Raw genomic sequence first — 20228 nt, 5'->3', positions numbered from 1 at the left:
GTGGCGGCCTCTCTCTGCGCCGGCTCGCTCCTCGTCCTCAGCAAAGAACGATGCTTCACCCACCTTTCTGAAAACCGCATTTTCAGAAACGTATAGGACCCGTACACATTTCGTAATAAATTGGCGATAAAACATTCTCGAGCTTATTGTAGAGTGAGTTCGAGAACGTTTGCGCTAATTGCAAGTCGCGGAAATAAACAAATGACTAAGTTAACACGTTCTGCCTGTTCTCGTTAGCTGATGTTGATGTATGATATAATGCTCTGTGGGAACTCATCTTTCAGAAAAAAACTGTTACTTCGCAAAAACATGTCAAGGTAACGATTTCGGGTGCTCATCCACGTTCATAACTAGATATCTCATTAAACAGCTAGACATTTTAACTGCATATTTTTCATTACGAAATCTCCCGTGTATAATGCACAACAAGAATAAAACGTATCCATAATTACGCAAGTAAACAACAAAAAGCTTTCATTCTTCTTCCTTAAAAATTATGTTAGCTCAAAGAGGAGTGAATTGCACTGCAACATTTTTCAACTTCCTCCCCGTCTTGTGAAATGCCTGAGGGATCGATAAATTCGTTTTTAAAACAGCTGTACGGATTTATTTTTAGCAGTAGCTGTTATACTTGGGAACTTAAAATGCAAACGTACTTCCTGTTTGTGAGGCTTAATTTTTCCCACATAAGGTGAAATATGTAAACCAGTCCACTCGAATAACACGAACGCTTTAAAGATCGATAAAAACGTTTAAGACAAATGTTGCTGTGCATGAAGGGACACACCGTATAATGTGGTGTTAATCAACTGTGCGTATTTTAGCGTTTGGACAAAAACGACAGTCAACTTTTTTGCAAAACGACGCTCTGTTTTGATTGCGGAATAACATTTAGCAATGACATTAATTCTAAGATACAAGTGTAGCACCAACAACACCTGAAAAGCGATAGTACGGAGAGGTACCTCGAAAATTTTAAGCGCTGTTACGTAACTACTGTTTCCAATATTATAGTAGCAGTGTCCTTTCAAGACACTGTCCATTCCATTCAACTGCTCTTCCAAGTCCTTTGCTGTCTCTGACAGAATTACAATGTCATCGGCGAACCTCAAAGTTTTTATTTCTTCTCCATGAATTTTAATACCTACTCCGAATTTTTCTTTTGTTTCCTTTACTGCTTGCTCAATATACAGATTGAACAACATCGGGGAGAGGCTACAACTCTGTCTTACTCCCTTCCCAACCACTGCTTCCCTTTCATGTCCCTCGACTCTTATAACTGCCATCTGGTTTCTGTACAAATTGTAAATAGCCTTTCGCTCCCTGTAGGCTGGCAATGGCAAGGAAAGCGTTTCTGAAGAAGAGAAATTTGTTAACATCCAGTATTGATTTAAGTGTCAGGAAGTCATTTCTGAAAGTATTCGTATGGAGTGTAGCCATGTATGGAAGTGAAACATGGACGATAAATAGTTTGGACAAGAAGAGAATAGAAGCTTTCGAAATGTGGTGCTACAGAAGAATGCTGAAGATTAGATGGGTAGATCACATAACTAATGAGGAAGTATTGAATAGGATTGGGGAGAAGAGAAGTTTGTGGCACAACTTGACCAGAAGAAGGGATCGGTTGGTAAGACATGTTCTGAGGCATCAAGGGATCACCAATTTAGTATTGGAGGGCAGCGTGGAGGGTAAAAATCGTAGAGGGAGACCAAGAGATGAATACACTAAGCAGATTCAGAAGGATGTAGGTTGCAGTAGGTACTGGGAGATGAAAAAGCTTGCACAGGATAGAGTAGCATGGAGAGCTGCATCAAACCAGTCTCAGGACTGAAGACCACAACAACAACAGTAGCAGCATTACCTACCACTATCTCAGTCAGTGTTATTGGAGAGCTTTGCAGGTCATCTAGTGTGTAATTCCGCACGTCGTTATTCCTTCTTAATTGTTAAAAAAATATTTTATGAGAAAATTATGTGCTGTGGTGCTGTAGTTTACGATAGCTAACTCCTTAATGGGGAACGTTAATGAAAAACGTACACTGCTTAATAGATGTACCAAATCCACAATTTTGAAGATACAGCAATGAAATTTTTACCATGCCTTACACGATATTGACACATTTACTGTTAAGTTCCTTGGATTATATATATTTATCTTTTTATGGAATTTAAAAATTTTATTTTCAAAAAATAATATATGTACCTATCTCTCGTAAACTGGTACGTACTGAAACTGCCTAATGCGGCAGTTTTACTGCATGAACAGCGAAAATGTGGTAAAGCTATGAAACGTTTGCAAAGATTGGGAGTTATGCGTAAAGTTCATTGCAAGCCGCTAAATCCTCTCCTTCTGAAATGCTGGCTGAATGATGTCTGGGTATTTGCGCGCAGTGTGTTACGCTTCTTTCTCACCCTCACCTCTACCCCTATGAGAAGTAGGTTGTTCTCGTGTTTGTTTAGTTGAAATCGATCCAGTAGGCCTAATTTAGGAGGACGTGTTGAATATACATACATTTTACATGTAGAGCTTCTTAAGTTTGTAAGTATATGGCTTTTCCTTGTTTGTTGATGCACAGGCTGTAATTTACAGGATCCAAGTAACATCATAATCATAATAACTTCGCAAAAATTTGGGCATCTTCTGTCATAAATTTTTATAGACAGTTTATAAGTACGCTAAATGGGCATCTTAAATTTAAAATACTCTACGTACAATGTTCGGTACATATCACAAAAATACACAATTTATATCTATTACATTTTTAAATTCCTCTTTACTCTGGAAATTTGTGTGTATGTATAGCTTTCTACCATACCAGTATCCTGAAATGATATAAAATTTTAATTCACTTTTACAAATAGTCAGACGTTCTGCAGTCTTTATGATGGGTGGAAAACCGTAGTAAAATATACCGCCTACATTTACTGAACACATGCAGTTCTAATATAACAATAATCTCCAGATATGGTGTTATCTTAATGAAAATCTCTACTTAATGGAGCTGTGAACTCTTCTATTAAAAAAATTTTAGAAACATTTTTGAAAAAGTTTTTACAGATAAAGTGTGGTGTGTAATGTAATTCTGTATGAAAATTTCTCTAAAGGATTCGCTGCAAAAATGTTTTCCGTAATTATGAATATCTGGACACTGGCCATATTCTGTTACATGACGTCATTTTTAACTTAAGTCTTCTAGAGTGACTATCACGTGAACATATTTGTTCTAGTACAGTCATGTGTAAGGGTGAGCTGGTAATGTTAGGCCATGGGCTCAGTTTAAGAGCGAATGCAATCGAAAATGGCGTAATAATTGTACATTAGTTATATTAACATTGGAACAGTGTTCACCTAGATATCAGGTGATGATATTTCACATAGGCGCCAAGTCCTGAGATTTCACCAGACCACGAGCGACGTGTTATCATGGATAAGCTCATGTAAACATCTTATTTGACAACAAAAGCACAAACATCATTAGCTCCATAGTAGATATCTATTGTTTGAACATATTTCTGATGAAATATCATATTTGTGCGTGCAGATATCGAACTATTCCTGGTTGTATTAAAATAGGTATACATATGATACTATTAAATCTACATAGAGACCTTTTAAGTGTTTATAGATTGCCACATTGTTTGTGATTTTGTATAAAGAAAAATTTGTTTAAGAATTTTTTATAATTTTTTTTTTAATTCTATAATGATGAAAACGTTTTTATGTATAAATTATGTTTTGTGAATGTTGCACTTGATTTTACAGACAGGTGTTTAAAGCTGTAGAATACTAACTTGCTTTATATATTACGATGATAATTTAGGCCGATGTAATTGTAAGGAATTATGTCTTAATCTAATGTGAGATGATAACATCGATTCATACTACCACTGCGCCATGAGATGTACATAGCTATCACTAAGAATGTTACGCTCGGATCTGTCAATTATAAATGGTGATGAAGGTGAACACTTGTAGTCAGTGCAATAACACGTGTGTACATACCTGTTATTTTAAAAACGACATGTCGACGTCTAGCATACCTCACGGTACCAACATTGATATACTCGTACATTGGATAGCACCACTTTACTGTACTGAAGGAGAGGATTGTTCAAAATGGTTCAAATGGCTCTGAGCACTATGGGACTTAACAGCTATGCCCATCAGTCCCCTAGAACTTAGAACTACTTAAACCTAACTAAGCTAAGGACATCACACACACATTCATGCCCGAGGCAGGATTCGAACCTGCGACCGTTGCGGTCGCGCGGTTCCAGACTGAAGCGCCTAGAACCGCTCAGCCACACCGGCCGGCTGAGAGGATTGTGTAGCGATGTAAACATAGGTATAGTGTTAGTCCATGAACTGCAAATCTTGTATGTAATTATCCGTTTTGTAATGTAGGTTGCGTTATCGTGTAACGATGTAAACATGGGTATGGTGTTAGTCCATGTATTGCATATCTCGTATGGAATTGTGTGTGTTGCAATGTAGGATGCATTTTCGATCCCCAGATCCGAAGATGGCAACAGAGAACTGCCGAAACAGGTTATATATACGTCACTAAATGATTTTAGCTATCTTTGCAGTTGAAAATTTATTCATCGTTCAGATAGTGTACAAATGACACGAAGTACTGACTGAGGCCGTACTCTGTTTGTAGCCAGCGGACGCAGTAGCTCAGTCAATCTGTTACTCACTCGCTTGTGTCACATTTTTGTTAGAAAAACTAAGATTACATGGAATTAATAATATGTGTTCGAAATGGCTCACATTATATTTAACTAGGAGAATGGTAGAAGCTGTGTTATGTAATTCAGCAACTGCAGACCAGGGACACGTTCCTGAATGGAGCGAAAATCGTTGAAGGGTTTTCAAAAGCTGAAACGTTAGTTACACTGTTGTTTCCCGTATACATAAATGACCTTTGATTTAATATAGATAACACAATTAGTTCTTTTGCAGATGACAAAACGATTATAGGCAATATAGATAGGCATATAGTAACACAGAAAATTGAAAATAACATGGTTGATAGAATTATTGATTGATTTCCTAATTCTGTCCTCTCTTACTTAAAAAAAGAATGACATATTAAATTCTGCAAATGAAAGTTTACAACACAAATTTAGGCCTAAATCATAGGCAAGAGTCGGTATAAAAAGCAGAATATTCGATCATTCTGGGTGATATATTAATAAGTATAGATTTCAAACTACTCATTTTAGAGTTTGTTAATTAACTCAGTTAAGCCATACCTGGAAAACACCGTAATGCCATATGAAATCGTATTCTGTGGTAACTTATCTTTGAGAAAGTTCCTTCACTGTCCCAAAATGTACTGACCAACGATTCCGTGGATTACTTTCAAGTAAACGTGTGCGGGATGCACCTAGATGGCGGTGATATATATTCTTTGGTTTTATAGATCATCTATTACTCTCTTCCATATCTTAGAAACAATAACAAAGCAGCTGCTTTGTTCATGAAGAAACAATCCTTTTTTGCCATATTTTCATCTGCTACAGTTGTCAGAATTGCAACTTATGATGCAGTAATTGTATTTAATGATGGGAACGTTGGGAGAATGGAAGTATTAAAGAGAATGGGGTTGAAGATTGGAAATTGCTCTCAAGACATCTTGAGATAAATAGATTTACAGTCCCTTTCTGCAGCTGAAAAGTCAATTAAAGGCCTGGTAAAGGAAAGGAGGCAGAAAACAAGAAATCAGAAGAGAAGCGATGAAGGGAAAGCGGACTCTGAGTACAAATCTGGAGCCATCTCAAGAGGTCACATCAGAAAAAAACGTTAAGGTGCGATTCCGAACACGACCGCAGACCGCAGACTGCACCGACCGGCTGCAGGCGGCACCACTGGTTGCCATTGTTTGCAATGTGGCGCGTGCTGAACGCGGCGGCAGCGTCGTCTGCCTGCTTCGGCGGCAGGCCGCACATCCGGCCAGGGACCAGTAGTGCCGCTGCCGCCGAACCGCATAGCGACCGGAGACTGCTTTTACTGGCCCAATATACCCACATTTGTGCCTGGCAAACATTTTGGTGGAGGTATATTAAATTCCTTTGCGGCTATTTTCTTGCCCATAGCCGATTTCTGAAATATACCGTTATCAGACTCTTTTCCGTAAGCGCCGACATCAACGCTAATGAATTTACAATTTGCGCCCACAATAGTCAGCAGAACAATTGAAAAAAATCTTTGTAATTCAAAAAAACAGAGATCCACTTTTCTCTGGTGCCCTTATGCGCACGTTTTCCATCTATAGCGCCTACACAATTAGGTATATTGCATTTAACCCAACATTCTTCTTAAATACGTCTGAAATCTGATTCAGGAGAAGGTGGCATCAACATGGGCAGCAGCCTTATTCTTAATATCTTCAAAACATTTTTAACAACTCTTGATATGTAAGATGGTGATATACGATAGGCAAATGATAAAGACCGGTAACTTTCACCTGTGGCCAAGAATCTGAAACAAACGAAAACATACAGCCAATATAATTTCCATTTACAGGTGATGGCTGTAGGAAGAAGTGGAAATTTTTAAGGGACGGTTACCAGAGGTTCAAGAAGAAAAGCAAATTAGGAACGGGCTCTGCTGCCTCAAAAAATTCAAAAACAAAAAGACACAAACAGCTGTCGTTCCTTGACAGTGTTGCACAACACAGATCTGGAGGAACAAATATTACATTGACATCATCACAGACAACAATACAAGAAAGCCAAGAAGACAGTGGAGATCGAACTCGTCAAGTGGACCTTTCGGCATCACAGGAAGAAGATACGGCAGAAATACATACAATAGGAAATAGTGGTAAAACATCTGTGGTAACAAACGATGAACGTTATGTGCCAGCACGGAAAAGAAAACGCAGTAAAGTTCGTAGTAATGATGATACAATATTACAAATGTGGAAAGAAAGGGACGAAATTAGGAAAAATTTACTAAAAACGTTTATGGAACACAAAGATGGTGATACTGACTTATTTTTCCGTCACATCAGCACAGTTGGAAGGAGTTTACCTCCAGTTTATAAGGCAGAAGCCAAAAAAAAAAAAAAAAAAAAAAAATAGTATGATCGTTTCTGATTGTGAAATAATGGCTGCACAGTGCAACACACATCAGCCAAGTGATAACAGCAGCCCTTCAACCTCCACAACTCTCTCACAAAGTCTTGGTACTGCCGCACAATCTAATAATGTATAACTTTTTGTTGACTTACCTCAGCGTCAAATATAATTTTTCTTCTGCACTTATTGCCTTTCTTAGGCACCGTGGCATTATTTCATCTTTAATAAAACTGAGCACGAAATTAAACTGTCTTTTATTTAAACGACAGTAGCTCCTGAAGATACTTTCATCACCTAACAAATGTCTTTTTATCAGTGCTGTGTAACTACCTTCTGCAGTTCTACTTTTATATAAAGACATTACCAGCTTTAATATTTTCTTGGAATGCAACAATAAAATGTCATCGTCTCCCTCTTCCAACAACAGCGCAATAACAGCGGTGGTGTTAACAGACATCTCGCCTCGCGCAGTTGTTCCCGACAACTGCATAGCTTGTCTGTCGCTGCGTTCGGCAACGCACCGACTGCGGGCGGCAGCGTTGCCATCTGTCTTCTGCAGCCGCGGTCGGTCGCTGTCGCCGTGTTCGGAATCGCACCTTTAGATTGAACTTTAAACTGCATTTCCTGAAAATTATGTTTTTTAAATGTTTATGTATGTTTTTCTCACTATCTGTTAAGACTGGAATCATGAAATTTTGTACACTTATTTCTATAAACCCAATAAATGTTGTCTCAAGAGTAAATTTTGAAATTGTTTGTGGAAGCTGAGATATGGAGCAAAGTGCTTCGAAATTTGCATGAATTTTATATTATATATACGGAATTAAAATTAAAAATAATTAAAATTCTCCTATTCTGTAAAACCAAATGAATCTCATGAGAGAAGCTTACTACATCCAAAGAGATTATACAGAGAAACTAACCTAAGGACATCACACACATCCATGCCCGAGGCAGGATTCGAACCTGCGACCGTAGCGGTCGCGCGGTTCCAGACTGAAGCGCCTAGAACCGCTCGGCCACACTGGCCAGCATCCTTTTCATTTTGGAAAGCTGTAGATAAGGCAGAAGTTTTAAATTGTAGGTATCTCTCAGAGGAGAGTACAGTTCCCAGTCTCAGGATGAATGTGTTCAAATGCATCACGCCTTTTGTTACGAAATTTTGGATCACGTTTTGATGGAAACAGATCAGAGATTTCGCGATTGTGGAAAAATTCTGTTTGTTTGCCTTGCTGATACCACAACAATTGGAGAATACCACACGTTTTCCTTCTAGTGAATTTGAAAACTTGCAAAATTTCTTCGTGTCTGTATTCTCCAAAACACAACGCTTAAGAAACGAACACTCTATTTTGTATAACGATGGAAAGTAAAGAAGTATTTCTACCGGAAAGATGTTAGATATACTTAATGAGGACAAGAACATTCTTACGGATATTTATAAACTGTTCTCTCTTGTTCTGCCGATCTCTTCTACTAAAGATCTGTGGAACAAAGTTTTCCGTGCCTGAAGCGTATAAAAAAATATCTGAGGAATATAATTACAGATGAGAGATATCTCATTCCATTCTATTATGGCAGATGCAGAAATAGTAGGTAAATGATTCAAATGAGTGAACAGTCTCTGTTGCAATTATCTGATAGTTTTATTAATTCCAAAGACGCGTTTCACGTGGTTAGCGCATCATCAGACTGGAACAGTAAGGAAATAATCTCAGTTCAAACACGTGAAACTAGCGAGCAGCGGATCTAAATCGATAAAAGATGAGTAAATTAAAGAAGCTTCAAAAATTACTTGGTAGAACGCTCAAAGCGTTAAGTCTGGGACCCTGTTGTCATGTAAAACGACGTGGAAGCAACGCTTGCCATGAACTACAAGTTAATATATGGGACCACTAAAAAGAGGTAAACAGATAAACAGCAAAAACATTGGATTAAAATAATAAGAAAGAGGTGACATGCAATTAAAACTCACCACAGGAGAAGGAAGAGCTGGTGCAGCGGTAGGTACACGTTTGAAACAATCAAACTGAATGGGGGCGACTGCAGTGCATTCGCGTTGTGATAAGCTACTAGAAACGGTGACGGGCGCAGAAATTCTGCATTTTTGTTTTTATTTGAAGCATGCTGTCACAAACTCGGAAATCAGTCCATTACGGGTCAGAATATTTTCAAAAATTTTATGTAGCATGTAACTAACACAAGTAATTCAGTAACAATAACAATGACTTACAAGACAATAAACTAGATTGCTGTCATTTCATTTTTACAATTTTTTTCATTGGGCTTACAATTTTACAGCGTTTTTATTTCCGTTTTTGTAATGTTTTTACCGACTTTTAAATAAAATAAACTTGGTACGTGGTTGTAAGATAACTTTAATTCTCTGCTGAAAAGATTCAGAGTTACATACGTAATGTAAGCTGCAAATAAAATAATGGTTGTCGAGCAGTTTTATAAATTTCACATAGTGGGTTTCTTCCACAACTACAATGAAGTGTCGTTGAGTGAGGTAATTTCACGAACTACTGTAAGTAGCTATATGCCGTAGCAGAAGCAAGTGTAGGATCAAACCAAATTTCCTTATTTGCTACAAATATTGTGATACTTCACCACTAGTTTGAAGTTCCAAAAGGTCCTTCAACAGATCCTTAACATTTTCACTATTTAAATTTAAGAACTGAATTAGATATTCTGTTTTCACACCAGCAACTGAAGTTTCTAACTGCACTATTCTTATTTTGTGTCGCATACTAAGCTGCGTTACATGCTTCTTCAGTCGCATATTCTCTGCAGAGCCAAAGAAACTGGTACACTTGCCTAATATCGTGTAGGGCCCCCGCAAGCACGCAGAAGTGCCGCAACATGACGTGGCATGGACTCGTCTGAAGTAGTGTTGAAGTAAATTGACATCATGAAACCTGCAGGGCTGTCCATGGGTGGAGATCTTGAGGAATATCAAGATATGCTCAATAATGTTCATGTCTGGGGGATTTGGTGGCCAGCGGAAGTGTTTAAACTCATAAGAGTGTTCCTTGAGCCACTCTATAGCAATTCTGGACGTATGGGGTTTCGCATTGTGTTGCTGGAATTGCCCAAGTCCTTCGGAATGCACAATAGACATGAATGGATGCAGGTGATAAGGCAGGACGCTTACGTAAGTGTCCCCTGTCAGAGTAGTATCTAGGCGTATCAGGGGTCCCATATCACTCCAACTGCACACGCCCGACACGATTACAGAGTCTCCACCTGCTTGAACAGTCCCCTGCTGAAATGCAGAGCCATAGATTCATGAGGTTGTCTCCATACCTATACATGTCCATCCCCTCGACACAATTTGAAACGAGACTCATCAGACCAGACAACATGTCTCCAGTCATCAATAGTCCAATGTCGGTGTTGACGAGCCCAGGCGGAGCATTAAGCTTTGCGTCGTGCAGTCATCAAGGGTACACGAGTGGGCCTTCGGCTCAAAAAGCCCATATCGATGATGTCTCATTGAATGGTTCGAACGCTGACACTTTTTGATGGCCCAGCACTGAAATCTGCAGCAATCTGAGGAAGGTTTGCACGTCTGTCACGTTGAACGATTCTCTTCGGTCGTTGTTGGTCACGTTCTTGCATAGTTTTCTTCCGGCCGCAGCGATGTCGGAGAGTTGATGTTTTACCGGATTCCTAATATTCACGGTACACTCGTGATATAGTCGTACAGGAAAATCCCACTTCATCGCTATCTTGGAGCTGTTGTGTCCTATGGCTCACTTGAATCCCGCTAACCTGTTGAAAGTGGTTCAAATGGCCCTGAGCACTATGGGACTTCACTTCTGAGGCCATCAGTCGCCTAGAATTTAGAACTACTTAAACCTAACTAACCGAAGGACATCACACACAGCCATGCCCGAGGCAGGATTCGAATCTGCGACCGTAGCGGTCACGCGGTTCTAGACTATAGCGCCTAGAACCGCTCGGTTACCCCGGCCGACTCGCTAACCTGTCATTGTAGCAGCAGTAACTGATCTAACACCTGCGTCAGACACTTGTTGTCTTATACAGGCTTGGCGATGCAGCGTCGTATCTTGTCTGTTTACATATATCCGCATTTGAATACGCATGCCTACACCAGTTTCTTCGGCGCTTCAGTGTGCATTGCTTTTAGCATATCTAAACTTGGGAGACAATTACTGTGCTCATCAGAAACAGATGCACTAGGAATTTTTTTTAAAAAAACGATAAGATTAAAATAATAATTTTACTGCATAAAAAAGAAATTATTGATGTTAATATCATAATAACATGAAGTAAAATTAAATTGTGGAGTAACTATTTACTACTGATGCCACATTAATAGCACTGTCTTGCAAATTGCCGGATGTTCGCTTTCTGGGTAGTGCTCGTAAGACTATCTTTTGTTTGTAAATATATCGGAAAAGGAAAGCTAGCTGGTATTGCCTTGGACAAAAAGCATCGCTGGTCATTTGTTTGATACGTATATGTCGCTTCAAAACGAATTGGTCAGAGACATCTGGTTGTAGTTAGAAACCAGTTGTATCGCTTCATATTTACAACCCATTTTTTTGCGAGCTCCTTCCCTTTTGAAGGAAATCTGCAGTTACTGAAAAACAAATTACTTTCCTGCATTTATCTAAGCATAATTCCAATTCCAATGCCCTGACTAACTCTGTAAATGTATGTCGTATTTAAGGTGCACTAAAATACTTGTAATACGAAGGATTTGTTGTTTTATCATTTCGATTTGTGCAGTTGAATGCTGAAGAGACTGCTGGCATATTCAATTTATATTTTGTTACACAAATCGTCGGGAAAAACTGTGTAACATATTTCATTTATAACAGAATAGCTCACACTTCGAACACAAACAGCAGACTACTTTCTCATAATGTTTAGACTAAGAAAAACAGTGTCCGAGTTAGCGTTGGTTGCCGCAAGGAGCGACGTAGCTAGTGTCTTCGCCACTCTATGAAATTTTAAAAACCGAAATATTTTCCACCTTTGGTGGACAACACCGGCAAAACCCCTCCCAACTGTATTGCGGCCAAATATTGCCGTTAAATGCACTTTTAGGCTCCTCCATAACCACACCCTCGGAATTCACGACGTATTCGAATAAAATAGCCAAATATTTGTGACAAAGAAGAATACAAAAGTCAGTGATGGTCAAATAATCACATAATCTATTACAAACGCGAAGAAGGGGGGAAAATATGCGCATGCAGCAGGAGACGAACCTATTTTCTTCAGTCCCGTAACTCTATGTCTCTAACCAGATGGCCATACTGCACATTGCCTACTGTTACCAATTTTACTATCTGGAGTGCTCAAATGTAAAGATTCTGAACGCGCAACAATCAAACAGTTTGAAATTTGCGTATGCCATTTTGGTATAACGTAAGTCAGTGAGCAAATGTAGTGCCTGTTTTTGTGAAGACCAGGAGCATTTGAGCTATGAACCGAGACCAAATCAGGGAAACACGGTAATCACTGCCGAACCAATCAACTAGGTGGACGACCTGGTGTGAACTGACCCACGTGTCACAATGCAAGTGTTGACAGTGATGGTGGGGGCCAGTGTTGAATAGTGTGGCCAGCTGTGCACGACAGGTTGGGCTGTGCGTCTGTATGCTGTGGGTTCCGGGGAAGCTCACCAAACCACAAAAGGAACTGCTTATGATGTTAGCACTGCAACACCTGCTCTGGTATCACGAAGACTCCACTTTCCTGGAGTGAATCATCACCAGTGTCGAGAACTGGTGCCATTACTTCAAGCCAAACACAAGGTGGGACAGCATGCATGGAAGACTGCATCATCACCTCCCACTGAAAAATTCAAAACAGTGTGCTCTGCAGACAAGGTGATGCTAATCATATTTTTCGACGTCCACAGTCTGATACTCATTGAATTCCTAGAGCACAGAAAAAACCATTAACAGTTATGTGTACTGTGAGAGGCACTCCATAGGCTATGCACGTCCATTAAGAGCAAATGACCTTGGCTTTTCATGGAGGGATTGATTCAGCTCCATCATAACATGTGTTCACACTTCTCCAAGGTCACACAAAGTGTGATGACAAAGTTCCAGTGGGAACAGCTTCAGCATTCACCCTACAGGCTGGAAGTGTTGCTGTGTGACTTCCATGAGATTCATCCGCTAAAAAAATATTTCAAAGTGAAGTGCTTCAACTCAGATGATGAACTGAAGGACACAGTGGAGGACTAGCTCCTGTCACAGCTACAGAAATTGTGAGAATAGGGAATGTTTTGGCTTGTGAAACACTTGGATTGTTGTGCTCAGACCTCTGCTGATTACTTCCAAAGAAAGACTTTAATTACAGGTATACCCACAGTGTTGTTTCTTACTTTTTCTTTTGAACACCCCTCAAGTGTATCTTATGATCTTGTGAAGGATTTTACCACCGATAAACTGACATTTAATTACAAAAATCACATCAAATGTGACACGTTCATGATAAATTTTAAATGCACCAAAAACATCAATAAGATAAAGCTACATTTGGATGAAATATAGCACTCTTTGGTTGGCCTTGCAGTTCTGACTTTTCATTGGGCACTTGGTTACAGCATAGGCAATGTGGTGGGAATATTGTTAGACCCCACGTTATTTCCATTCTTGTGGTGAGTAGATGCAAAGATACCACACGCTAATGTTGTCTTTAGTTTTCTCATTAACTGTGTCACAAAAACTTCAGTGGTGCTAGAATGAGCTGTAAAGAACAGAAAATTAATGGGAGCATAGAGGTGGGCACATGTTCAACAAATAACTGAGGATGTAGGGTACAAGTGCTACTCTGAAACAAAGAGGTTGGCAGAGGAAACAAATTTATGGTGGACCACATCAGACTGCTAAGAAGACTGACTTAAACAAAACAAAAGAAAGAGAGAGACCCATGGTGATGTTAAAATTGTCTAATCTACTAGTACCAGTACGTCACCTTCTTATGTAACATTTACAAGCAGCCAGCAAGGATGAGTAAAATTAATTGGAAGAGATATGAGCTGGAATATCTTCTCACCTTTAAATATGTGAGCATAACTCTAGACTGTAGGCTGGCATACAGGGCACATCTTCTGAACACCAAGCAAAATGTTTCCTTGAGAAACAGTATTCTTCACAAACTATGAGGCATCACCTCAGGTAAACATCTTCAGACACAGAACAGCAGCCTAATCACTGTGTTATTCAACAGGTGTGTTGTACCAGTCAGCATCTGCAATAATTTAGGATGACACTGGTAATGCATTAAATCCTGCTGGTTTAGGTACTGACTGGGACACCTGAAGAGATCTAATGAGATTCCAGCTTGCATTGGTAGATGCAACTCAAATGTTCACAAGTGGAGATTTTCTAGAGAAGAGTTGTAAAAATATGGAGAAAATGGGATTATGGAAAACCTGTATAAATGGAAGCTATGCCTGTCAACTTACATTGCAGAAGATCTAATACAAAGCCACAACAATGTCACTGACATAGCCCATTATGGGTTACAGGCATATGAACTTCAGTATTTTTGGTTAATGACTGCAGCTTTAATGATTGTTGAGATTCCCTTATCATATGGACTTTATAATTTTCAATGCAATCTTAAGAAACTTAAATATGAAATGCTTAGTTCCATTTGAATTTAATAATTCCTGCTGATGTCCAATATCTGTATACATGTCACTTGAAAAAATAAAAAATAAATAAAAAAATGGAAACTGCTAAAATCAATACTTCTCTCCTAATGTACAATAAAAATTGTATTTGGAGAAGACATCCATACTGAGGAGAAATTATTTGATAAATTTTCATTTAATGGAAAGAGGAGTGAAATACGAAGTTTCCTGTGGTTGTATAAGTAATTGCAACCTCTTGTAAAAAAACATAAATAACAGAAGGAATACCAAAATTGTTAAGGCTTTCGTGGCCACTTGTTGACAAACTGCCTATTGGCTTCTGTCTCGGGTTCTTCGGCCGACGTTCATCTAATGACTTTTCTGACGTTTCGCCAGCACGAGTGGCTGGCATTGTCAAAGCTTCATCCTCCATTGCCGGTGGTGAACTGGAGCCGAGCTCGCGGCCGCAGACTATATGTACCTGGCGCGCCAACGTCCGAGGGCTTCTCCGCGGTCATTTCCGGTGCGGTTCTCCTCTTGCTACCTGCGACGGTCGCTCGTTGCAGCACGGGAAGCCAGGATCCGTTTACCTTAAGGCTTTCCTCTTTCTTGTTCAAACTGTTCGTGTGTTTTTGTATTTCTACAGCTTCTCTGAACAAGCGCGTGTGATAGTGCTTCTCTACAGCCAGAACTACCGTGTCGGCGAATTTTATTATGTGGTCGGTCTCATTCAGTGCGTGCTCTGCCACTGCCGATTTCTCCACCTGCAATGTCGCTTATGCTCTTTGATCCCGGTGTTAATGGATCGTCCAGTCATTCCGACATAAACTTTTCCGCATGTACATGATATACGGTATATTCCCGACATTGCAAGTGGGTCTCTTTTCTCCTTCGCCGATGTAAGCCACTCTTTGATCTTCCTTGTCGGTTTGAAAATCGTCTTTACGCCATGTTTGCGCAATATACGGCCGATTCTGTCCGTCACTCTGGGAATGTATGGCAGAAAGTCCGTACCCGACATTTCTTTTTCTGGTTCCTTACTTCGCCGAGTGTTTGGCTCTGTTTTACTTCTAATATAATTTGTGGAGTACCCATTGCTCCTCAGGACAGTTTCCAGGTGTTGAATTTCTCGTTTGAGGTGTTGTTGCTCACATATTCGTCCTGCTCTCGTTACGAGCGTTCTAATCATGCCTCTTTTCTGGCTCGGGTGGTGGTTTGACAGTTTGTGCAGGTATCGGTCCGTGTGTGTCTGTTTTCGATACACGCTGTGTCCCAGGTTTTTGCCGTCCCTTGTGACCAGCACATCTAGAAATGGCAGTTTCTTGTCCTTTTCTACTTCCATGGTAAATGTTATGTTGGCATGGAGGCTGTTCAAGTGTCTTAGGAAGTCACCGAGCTGTTCTTCACCATGGCTCCACACCACGGCGAAGTAAGGAACCAGAAAAAGAAATGTCGGGTACCCACTTGCAATGTCGGGAATATACCGTATACCATGCACATCCGGAAAAGTTTATGTCGGAATGACTGGACGATCCATTAACACCAGGATCAAAGAGCATAAGCGACATTGCAGGTTGGGGCAGGTGGAGAAATCGGCCCTGGCAGAGCATGCACTGAATGAGACCGACCACATAATAAAATTCGCCGACACGGAAGTTCTGGCTGTAGAGAAGCACTATCACACGCGCTTGTTCAGAGAAGCTGTAGAAATACAAAAACACGCGAACAGTTTGAACAAGAAAGAGGAAAGCCTTAAGGTAAACGGATCCTGGCTTCCCGTACTGCAGCGAACGACCGTCGCAGGTAGCAAGAGGAGAACCGCACCGGAAATGACCACGGAGAAGCCCTCGGACGTTGGCGAGCCAGGTACATATAGTCTACGGCCGCGTGCTCGGCTCCAGTTCACCACCGGCAATGAAGCTTTGACAATGCCAGCCACTCGCGCTGGTGAAACGTCAGAAAAATCATTAGATGAACGTCGGCCGAAGAACCCGAGACAGAAGCTAATAGGCAGTTTGTCAGAAGGAATACCTTTGGAAAATATTTCAGTATGGAAGTAACAATACTGTTAAATTTGAATTAATGATTATTTGTTTTAGTGCACAGAAAAGAAATATAGTCTTCCGTAAAAGAACTGACACTTCTCTTGAAGTGTGTAGCTCCCTTTTGTATAGTTAACACATCTGTAGAAAACAGTGAGAAACCAAACCCAAATGTGTGTGTAAAACTGATGGAATCCATAAGTTTATTAAATTCCCCAGCTAGTGAGTTTTCCATCAGACCTTACAGAACATTGCTTTCAGCTGCATTAAGCAAATTGGTGTACAAGAACACTTTTCCTTTTTTATTGAGTAACTGTCCACTTGCCGTAATATGGTTTCATTAATATTTTGCTCAGAATGTAATAACAATTTAGTAATTGATTATGATTCAGTCCCTTTATTTTAGGGCAGTTTAAAATATGTTTATTAAAAGTTCAATCCTATCCAATAATTTTGTATTTCTATATATTTTATTGAATATGCTGTATGAATAAATAGTGGTTTCAAACAACAGTACAAATATTGAAAGGTGTACTCTGTGTCTACTTTCTTTCTTTCTTTCTTTTGCTTGTGCCTTAGTCCTGCAGGTATGCAGGGTCAGCATGGTTAATCAGATTTGGCAATGTAGGACAGAATGAATGTACTCCAACTGTCTGCGACTAGCGTAACCCATGGAATTATGCGAAAGTGTTCAGATGTCTGCGAGTCATGTAGCTGTGGCAGGACATGGGGACCAGCCTGGTATCCACCTAGGGGGATGTGGAAAACCGCCTAAAAACCACATCCAGGCTGGCGGGACACAGACCGCCGTTGTTAATCCACCAGGCGGATTCGACCCGGGGCCAGCGTGCCTACCCAAGTCCACGAAGCAGCGCATTAGTGCTCTCAGCTAACGTGGCTGGTCACACTGTGTCTACTACTCTACCTCAATCAATCACTAACTGATACAGTTCTGTTTAACAAGTATATGTGTTTTCATAAAGTGATGTTTTTAATTGAATTTCATGTACTGAAGTTTGCTTTCAACAATAGTGATTTGTCATTTTCACAATATTTCACTTCACATTTGGAATGTAGTGCATTCATGACATCACCTCCATAGCTGTCATCTGCACAATGGACTGCCATCCACAGGACCTGGGTTCAATTCCTCGTACTGCCAAGGATTTTTTCTTGGTGGAAGGACTGAAACAGGGTACACTCACCCTCATGATTCCAACTGAGTAGTGGTTCCTGGTCACAAAAATTAACAATGGCCTAGAGAGCAGCCTGCTAACCCCACAACAACCCATACCTTATCCAATAATGCCACTGACAGAGGATGAATTGGCAGTTGGTCAGTACCATTGGTCGTCTGGATAGAGTTTGTGTTATTGTGTTCATGAAATAATAAGGAAACAATTTTTCCAGAAGAAACAAATATGTTTGGTGATTCAGATACACATTACTGTAATTAATTTCTCATAACATGATATACATTAATGTGATTCAAATACATATTAATGTAATTAATTTCTTATCACATTCATAATTTGATATAGATTAATGTAGATACCAGCACTTATCTAACACCTAGAGACCATTTACATGATTTCCTCAAGCTACCTTCCGTTTTTCTTCCCTGTTTCGTGGTTTGTACTTAACATGCTCTCTCCACAGTTCCCTCCTCCCTCCCTCCCCTCCCTGTCCCCCTTTCTCTCTCTATCTCTCTTGTTCCCTCCCTCCCCTCTCTCTCACACATTATTATAAATATCAATATTTCTTATGGATTGTTAGTGGTTCTCAAGTAGATATAATTGCAAATTGTGCTGTAATTTTATTTCAGTATCTATTAGATTCTTTATCTAGCTGAGTAAATGGGGACAAAGATTGACATAGCTAAGTACCTAATTTTTTTATGCCACACCAAAGCTGCATGTTGGATCATGTAAGCTGTATCCCCTTCTTGCAGTCTTGCATGTGAAGTGTATGATGAATACCAAACTTGGTTTTCTTACTCCTCATACAAAGTGGGTTGTTTTTAACATAAGTTTAGAGTGACCTGCCCTCCTATCAACATCCTTCAACCATTTATTTTATTCTACTCAGAGAAAGGCACCTATGAGGTTTAAAAACCTTGACTGCCATTATTTATTTTTTGAACTAGTGTAAAATTTATGCTGTCTGTGCTCTCCAAAGTTAATTACTGACCCCCCCCCCCCAACTACCTTTTTGTGAATTTGAGTGCATTTTTAAATTGGAATTAATATCTTTACAGTTATACATTTGTGAGAATGGGAAATGACAAAATGAAAAATGAATATATACACAGCATGATGGTGGTGGTTGTTGGATGCTTAAGGGGGACTAAACAGCGAAGGTCATCAGTCCCCCATTCCAAAATCAGGCGAGCCGAAAATCTACGAAGCAGATAAAAACCAAAGGGGGAGGAGACGTCCCCCCAGGCGCTAAAAGAACACAAATGCAGCAACAAACACTACAGACAAGAACAGGACAGAGGAACACCAGACAGAAAGAAACAGAAGAAAGGAAGATGGCCGGAGACTGGTTGACTGACCACGAGATCAAAAATGGGAAAGAGTCAACCATCTCACGGCACACCAGAACAGCAACAGACACAAGGACAATAGACACAGAAAGGGAAAGGCGCAGGACCTCCCTAAATCGAACCATAAAACGGACTACCACGGATAAAATTTAAAACGGTATCAGCCATGGAGGCATCGTCGGATAAAACCAAAGCCAAAGTGCCCGGGAGATTAAAAGATTGCCGGAGTGTGCGCAGTCGAGGACACTCCAGCAAAATGTGGCCGACCGTCAGCCGGGACCCACACTGACACAAGGGGGGATCCTCCTGACGTAACAGATGGCCGTGCGTCAGGTAGGTATGGCCGATGCGCAGCCGACACAGGACGACCGAGTCCCTGCGAGAAGCCCGCAGGGAGGAACGCCACACATCGGTCGTCCCCTTGACAGCCCGCAGTTTATTCGGGGCTGTCATGCCACGCCACTCAGCAGCCCACATCCCAAGTACCTTACGGCGCAACACCAGCTGCTGGTCGCGAGCCGTAAGGCCGATCTCCAAAGCTGGGGCGTCTATCGCCCCTTTGGCCAGCCTGTCAACACGTTCGTTCCCCGGGATGCCAACGTGACCTGGCGTCCAAACAAAAACCACCGAACGACCAGAGTGGGTAATGGTGGAAACAGACTCCCGAATAGAGGACACCAGAGGAGAAGAGGGATAGCAGCGGTCGATGGCCTGGAGGCTGCTCAGGGAGTCACTGCAGATGACGACGGACGCATCTGAGCAGGAACGCATATGCTCAAGAGCTCGCAAGATGGCCAGCAGCTCTGCAGTAAAAATACTGCAGCCAGCCGGCAAGGAGCGTTGCTCAACATGGGCAGCGTGAGCAAAAGCGTAGGCAGTGCGACCATCAACCAGGGAACCATCAGTGTAGACAGGC

Source organism: Schistocerca americana, chromosome X, assembly GCF_021461395.2.
Source record: "Schistocerca americana isolate TAMUIC-IGC-003095 chromosome X, iqSchAmer2.1, whole genome shotgun sequence".
NCBI classification, from domain to species: domain Eukaryota; kingdom Metazoa; phylum Arthropoda; class Insecta; order Orthoptera; family Acrididae; genus Schistocerca; species Schistocerca americana.
Note: the sequence above shows the minus strand (reverse complement) of the source record.